This window comes from Macaca thibetana, chromosome 8, assembly GCF_024542745.1.
Source record: "Macaca thibetana thibetana isolate TM-01 chromosome 8, ASM2454274v1, whole genome shotgun sequence".
NCBI lineage: Eukaryota > Metazoa > Chordata > Mammalia > Primates > Cercopithecidae > Macaca > Macaca thibetana.
Window position 1 is genome coordinate 51,183,159 of NC_065585.1, and position 8,053 is coordinate 51,191,211.

Sequence of the window (8,053 nt, forward strand, 5' to 3'; positions counted from 1 at the left end):
GAGATACCATCTCACACCTGTTAGAATGGCGATCATTAAAAAATCAGGAAACAACAGATGCTGGAGAGGATGTGGAGGAATAGAACGCTTTTACACTGTTGGTGGGAGTGTAAATTAGTTCAACCATTGTGGAAGACAGTGTGGCGATTTCTCAAGGATCTAGAACCAGAAATATCATTTGACCCAGCAATCCCATTCCTGGGTATATATCCAAAGGATTATAAATCATTCTACTATAAAGACACATGTACATGTGTATTTATTGCAGCACTATTCACAATAGCAAAGACTTGGAACCAACCCAAATGCCCATCAATGATAGACTTGATTAAGAAAATGTGGCACGTATATACCATGAAATATTACGCAGCCATAAAAAACAATGAGTTCATGTCCTTTGCAGGGACATGGATGAAGCTGGAAACCATCATTCTCATCAAACTAACACAGAAACAGAAAACCAAACACTGCATGCTGTCACTCATAAGTGGGAGTTAAACAATGAGAACACACGGACACAGGGAGGGGAACATCACACACCGGGGCCTATCAGAAGGTCGGGAGCTAGGGGAAGGATAGCATTAGGAGAAATACCTAATGTAGATGACAGGTTGATGGGTACAGCAAACCACCATGGTATATGTATATCTATGTAACAAACCTGAACGTTCTACACATGTATCCCAGAACTTAAAGTATAATAATAATAATAAAAAGTTCTATAATTGATATGCAGACATTAATATCATCAAATTCAATACGTACAAAGTATCAAACAACAATACAGGATCTTGTAACCTCTCTGCAGGAAGATAGTCTAATGTAACATAGAATTGCTTGAAAAGAAAAAAAAACTTCATGAGATAGATGAGTCCTTAAGTGTGTCAAGAAGGGAGTACAAGGAAACTAATTAATGTTGCTCCTGTCATATCAGCAGCATTGAGAGAAAGACATAATTCAAAAGAAATCATTGGCCAGGCTCAGTGGCTCATGCCTGTAATCCCAGTGTTTTGGGAGGTTGAGGCAGAAAGATCACTTGAGAACAGGAGTTCAAGACCAGCCTGGGCAACACAGGGAGACCCTCTCTGTACAAATTTTTTGTTTTAATTAGCTAGTCATGGTGGTGTGTGCCTGTAGTCCCAGCTACTCAGGAGGCTGGGCAAGTGGATCACTTGAACCCAGGAGTAGAGGCTGCAGTGAGCTATGATCGTGCTACTGCACTCCAGCCTAGGTGACCAAGAGAGACTCTGTCAATATCTAATAAACACAAGTCATTTATCAGATATATGACTTATAAATATCAATTCTGTGGATGTCAATTTAAAAATATTTTATCCAATCTAATGATGTCCATTGAAGCTCAAAATTTTAATACTGATGAAGTCCAATTTTTCATTTACTTTGTCACTTGTACTTCTGGCATCAATCTAAGAAGGCTTAGCATAATGCAAGGTCACAAAGATTTACTCCTATATTTTCTTCTAAGAATTTTATAGTTTTATCTTTCACATTTAGCTCCATGATTCATACTGAGTCCATTTCTGTTTATGAAGTAAGGAAGGATCCAACTTCATTGTATTGCATGAGGCTTTACAGTTGTACCAGCATGATTTGTTGAAAAGACTGCCTTTCCCCCAACTGAACTGTTTTGGCACCCTTGCTAAAAATCAACTGACTATACATATGAGAGTTTATTTCTGGACTCTCATTTAAATTCCATTGATCTGTATGTCTATCCCTACGCCAGTATCACACAGTCTTGCTTACTACAGCTTTGTATTAAGTTTTGAAATAGGGGTGTGAGTCCTCCAAACGTGTTATTCTCTTGCCGGGTTGTTTTTCAAGATTAATGTTTTACATCAAATTTGGGATCTTTTAAGCCATAAGTTTTTAAATGTGTTTTTTCTATTGCTTTCTCTCTCTCTCTCCTGTTATTCTGGTACTCCAATTATGCATATTTTGGTGCATTTAATGATGTCCAATATTTCTCTAATAATCTGTTCATTTTCATTTTTTTTCCTATCCATTTTTCAGGCTCCCTTATCTCTATTGATCTATCTTCAAGTTTGTTGATTCTTTGTTCTGCCAAATCTACTCCTGAGGCCCTCTGATAAATTTTTTCACCCTGGGGTTTTATATTGCAACTCTAGAATTTTCATTTGGTTCATTATTTACATACAAACATACATACATATATGTATATGTACATATATACACATTTATGTAAATATATAAACTGATATTACATATATACATCTTTACATATGCTATACATGTGTAATATAAATTTATGTATTTAAATATAAGTGTGTGTGTATATATGTATACACATATGCATGTAAAGAACCAAATGAAAATTCTTGAATTAAAATGTATAACAACCAAATTATTGGTTGATATATATCTCTTTATTGATAGTCTCTATTTGGTGAGATTGTCATCATATTATTCTTTACTTCTTTAAGCACAGTTTCCTTTAGTTCTTTGACCATATTTATAATAACTAGTGTGAAGTCTTTGTCAAGTCTGACATATGGGCCTTCTCAGAGGCAGTGTTGGTTGTCTGCTTTTTTTCCCCCTCTGTGTGTGAGTCACAGTTTCCTGATTCTTTGTATATGTTGCAATTTTTTGTTGAAAACTAGACAATTGAATAATATATTTTAAGAATGCTATATACTGATTCTTCCCTACAAACCTATAGAGGTACTTTTTGTTGTTTGCTTACTTTTTAGTGACATATCAGGGCTATTTCAGGAAAGTCTATTTTCTCCACAGTGAAGCCTCTGAAGTTGATCTTCAGAGGACATGGTCTTGGACATTTGCACAGTCAACCCAGAAGTGACAGTGATTTTAGCAGGGCTTTCTTTGTGTCTTTCCCTCATCTCTCTGTTAAGCTGTCTGCCTCCGTTGTATCACATCCAGCTGTTAGGCTCCACTAATTGCATCTTGATTGCTCTATTGTTTTTGATAATATCCTGGATGTCCTGCAGCATAAATTACTCTACAGTTGGATCCAATTAAATCTGGGCCCATTTGCAGGAGTAGTTTTTGAGGCTAGTCTTTGAGGTTTGTTCCAACCCCAGGAAGGATCTTCTTAGCTTTCTCCCCCATCCCTCACTTGTGTCTTTGGTAAATCAGCTGACCTGTGTTAGCTCATAGCTCACCTGGGGCTACCAACCTCCTCTTAATTGCTTATCACCTTAACTTCCATTGTTTTCCAGAGAGCCCTCAGGCATCAACGTCCTCACATTTTGCTTAAGATAAAGTCAATTTATTTAGAGATAGCTCAGAGCTCATGCTCTCTTATTTATTTATTTAGAGTCCAGGTCTTACTTTGTCACCTAGGATGCAGTGCAGTGGTGTGATTTCAGCTCACTGCAGCTTTGACCTCCTGGGCTCAAGCAATCCTCCCACCTCAGCCCCTCAAGTAGCTGGGACTACAGGCACCACCACACCCGGCTAAATTTTTTTCTATTTTTTGTAGAGGCAGGGTTTTGCCATGTTGCCCAGGCTGGGCTTGAACTCCTAAGCTCAAGCGATCTGCCTGCTTCAGCCTCCCAAAGTGCTAGGAGTGCTGGCATAAGCCATTATTCCCAGCCAGAGCTCTCTCTTCTTATGGCCTGCTCTCCCTGGGCCCCTAAAAGCAAGCCAGGGCAAAAGCAATTGTGGCCTAGTGTTTTCAACCTGTCATGTCTAGGGTAGCAGTAGAGAGCTGAGTGAAGGACAGGAGTCCCCAGCTCTTTGGCTGTACTCACTGAGAATTTAGCCTCTGCCACACGGAGAAGGAGACGAGAGAAATGCTGGCAGCCTGAAGTCTGGAAGAGAGACTGGGAGCTGAGGTGATAGGAGGTGACTCCATATTCTTGGCCACCCAACCTGCAGTTTATCTTCCATCACATGGAGTTTGAGGGTAGCAGAAGGCAGGGAGCAGATCAAGTGTCGCAGATTCTCACTGTCCAAAATTTAGGAGATTTACTTGAATAAATATTTATTCATTTGCTGTATGTCCTCTGGACAATCTCCAGGGACTCTAAGTGTTGGGGTTTTTTTCCTAATAATTTTCACCAATTACTGATGTTTCATTGGGAAGCAGGTCCGAGAAACTTCTCACATTGTCACTCTGGAATTGGATCTCCAGTACTTGTGTTTGGTATTTTGCACAGAGGCACAGAAGGAAAACACAGTTAAAGTCAGGTTAGGAGCCAGAGAAGAAAAGTGAGGGGATGTGCTTTGGCTCTCCAGGTAAAGATGGCAGAGCACAGGTACAGCTTCTCGCTGACTACACTCAGCCCATCTTGTACACTTGTCCAGACTGAATATGCTTTAGCTGCTGTAGTGGGAGGAGCCCCTTCAGTGGGAATTAAAGCTGCAAATGGTGTGGTATTAGCACTGAGAAGAAACAGAAATCCATTCTGTATGATGAGCAAAGTGCACACAAAGTAGAACCCATTACCAAGCTTAGCGGGTTGGTGTACAGTGGCATGGATCCAGATCAGAGTGCTTGTGCATAGAATTCAAAAACTAGCTCAGCAATACTATAATATCTGTGTACCAATGATAACGACAGGAAGCAGCCAAATGCCTAGGCAGATAGGGGCAGGTCCCCAGTGAAACCCCATCTTCAAGCCAAAAACAGCCTGAAGGTTGACAGACCAGACTGCTGGTCCCAGATGAAACCCACAACTCAGAGTAAAAACTTCTGTTCTTGCTTGCTTGCCCTTTCCCAATTGATTCTTTCTGAATAATGTCTTTTAACCAATCGAATGTTGCCTTTTCCAATACTACCTATGGCCTGCCCCACCCCTATTCTGAACTCAGAAAAAGCCTTGGACCTGGCCATGTGGGGAGGACAGAACCACCTGACTGCAGGGTTGGGGGACCACCTACCGCATCTCCTCTCCACTGAGAGCTGTTCAGTTGCTCAATATAATGATTCTCCCCTCTCCTTGGGCACATTACAAAAGCTCAGGAACTGCCAAATGCAGGTACAAGCTATAACACAGGCGAGCTGGGGCATGCCAGCGTGGCTGAGCAAGGCCCGGGTGGGGCATCACCAGCCAGGGGTTCCTGGCTTGCAAAGTGACTGAAAAGAAAAATCCTACATCATTTTGGGGAATCACCCAGGATACCTGAAGGGTGAGTAAATGCGGATGTAGACACTTCACTTTTTTCCGAGGCTTCTTGTATTAAGACTCATTTCTGAAGGCAGACGAAGCACCAAACCTCTAGTGAGCCAATTAAGAGCAATGGCACAACTAAGAGGACAGGATGCTGGAGAGGACCCCAACACGCCCATCTCCATCATCTCTGGGGTTGGGAATGTCGGCCTTGTTCCAATCCAGTCTTTCCTACAGCATTTTCCTTCTTTTTTCACAGTTGTCATGGCACTGTCTGCCTTACAATGTTAAGGGTGTTGTTGCAAACTACAGAGATATTACTGGGTGGAAAGAGCATTTGGCCCAGCCATCAGATATGCAATTGAGAACAATGCAGTTTCTGTCTATTCTTAGAGGCAAAGAGGAAGCACAGATTAAGAGTTTCTCTCCCTTTTGGAGGAAGCCCAATTGCATAGATCAAGAGGCTTTTTACCCCAGGCACCTTCCCCACCCTGCGCTTTTTCTTTTCTCCACCATGTCAGGAGTTAACACAGTCCTGCAAATACAGGGAGCTTTTTCTATGCTAGAGGATTTTTTTCCTTTTGAAAGGCATCTTACTAGGCCAGGACCCCAATTCTCCCTTTCACTCCCTTGTTTGAGGAGGACCCAGTTCCAGGTTTCACCTTAGCATTGGGCTTACGATCAGGAAGCAGTGAAGGAGCAGCCCTGCTGGCTGCTGGCTGCAGTCTGGCGAAGGCCACCTAGGACTTAACTTAATGCGTCCATGAACCCTCCTGAGGCGAACTTGCCCCAAACTCAATTTGGAGCTTCAGGTTGAATTCCTAGAAAGGAAAACTACATCAGAGGGATCCAAAGGCAGGCAATAACAGAAGTCGAGGGGCACAGCGCAGGTGAGCATGACTAATTCCTGCTGGTTAGCTGCCCCCACCCATTTCATGGATAAAGGTCATGCTAGCATCCATGGAATAGATGAGGTTACCAAGAGGAGGGAGGACAGGACAGGGTATAGGTGAATGCAGATAATTCCTACCCTCTAGGCCTCCCTGTTAACATGGGTGAAAGCCACATTGGCACCCATGGGTGGCACCCTGCTGAGGTCACCAGGGCCTGGGGATACAAACCCCAGTAAAACCCCATCTTCAAGCCAAAAACAGCCTGAAGGCTGAAAGCACAGACTGCTGGCCCTGGATTAAACCTGAGACTGAGTGACAACTTCTGTTCCTGTTTGCCTGCCCTTTCCCAATTGATTCTTTCTGAATAATGCTTTTTAACCAATTGAATGTTGCCTTTTCCAATACTACCTATAGTATGCCCCACCCCTATTCCGAGCCCACAAAAAGCCCTGGACCCAGCCACGCAGGGAGGAGAGAACCACCTGACTGTGAGGTGGGAGACCAACCCCCAGCATCCCCTCTCCACTGGGAGCTGTTCCACCACTCAATAAAATTTTTTTCCACCCTCCTCACCCTTCAATATCAGCATCTCCTCATTCTTCTTGGGAGCAGTACAAGAGCTCGAGAACTGCTGAACACAGGTACAAGCTGTAACACAGGCAAGCTGGGACGCACCAGTGTGGCCGAGTGAGGGCCGGGAGGGGTGTCACCAGCTGGGGATCCCCTGGCCTGCAAAGTGACCAAGAAGAAAAATCCTACATCACCAAGAACCCATTCCCATAGCTTGGCTGGTACAGAGTGTAATCTCTGTAACCCAAGAATACACTCAGTCAAGTGGTGTTTGTCCATTTGGAATTGATTTATCTGTAGTTGAAGGAGGGATGACCATGTTTATTTCAGTCAGATCCATCCAGAGCTTACTTTGCTGGAAAACAACAGCAAAGAACTATGTGAAGGGGAAAATGCTGAGAAAAGATACAATGAAGATCTGGAGCTTGAAGATGCATTCATACAGCTGTAAACCAAAAATCAAAATTTGAGGCCTCCCCAACCATCTGATTGGACTTCTTCCTCTGTCAGGGCACTCCTAACCTGAAAGATTGCTTCAGGCCATGATGGAAAGTCAGTTGGACAGGCCTCATTACACCTCTGTGGCATTAACATCAACACAGACCCTAAGTTTGATAAGAAGCATTTAGAGTCTATTCTTTCTGAAGCCTACTTCCTGGAGGCTTCATCTGCATGATATAACTTTGGTCTCCACAACCTCTTCTACAACCCAGACACTTCGTTTCTATTGATCCCAGGTCTTTAGATAAACTCAACCACTTGTCAACCAGAAAATTTTAAATCTACCTATAACTGGAAGCCCATCACCCCAACCTTCAAGTTGTCCTGCCTTTCTGGACCAAACCAAAGTATTTCTTAAAGGTATTTGACTGAAGTCTCATGTCTCCCTAAAATGTATAAAACCAAGCTGCACCCTGGGTACATATTCTCAGGACCTCCTAGGGCTGTGTCATGGGTCCTGGTCACTCAGAATAAATCTCAGACTAAATCTCAGAACAAATCTCTTCAAATATTTTACTATTTTATAGTTTGATTCTTTTTGTCAACACAGCCATCTTAACCCTCAAGGAAAGCTCTGAAGGGCAAATGACAGAGGATAACATAGAAGTTGGAATCGGCAATGAAGCTGATTTGGGAGGATTACTCCAACTGAAGTTAAGGATTACCTGGCTGCCACAGCATAATAATGAAATGACTGAACAATCTGGAATTTCAGATAATCTATCTACTTAAACATGTTTATGGCCAGACGCAGTGGCTCATGCCTGTAATCCCAGCACTTTTGGAGGCCAAGGCGGGTGGATCACCTGAGGTCAAGAGTTTGAGACCAGCCTGACCAGCATGGTGAAACCCTGTCTCTACTAAAAATACAAAAATTAGCTGGGCTTGGTGGCAGACACTTGTAATCCCAGCTACTTTGGAGGCTGAGGCAGGAGAATTGCTTGAACCCAGGAGGCGGAGGTTGCAGTGAGC

The 8,053-nt window shown here is 42.9% G+C and overlaps 1 pseudogene; it reads left to right on the plus strand.

Annotated features, from left to right (window-relative positions):
• Positions 1–4,238: 4,238 nt before the first annotated feature.
• On the plus strand, positions 4,239–7,764 carry LOC126960857 (proteasome subunit alpha type-2-like; annotated as a pseudogene).
• Positions 7,765–8,053: the final 289 nt, after the last annotated feature.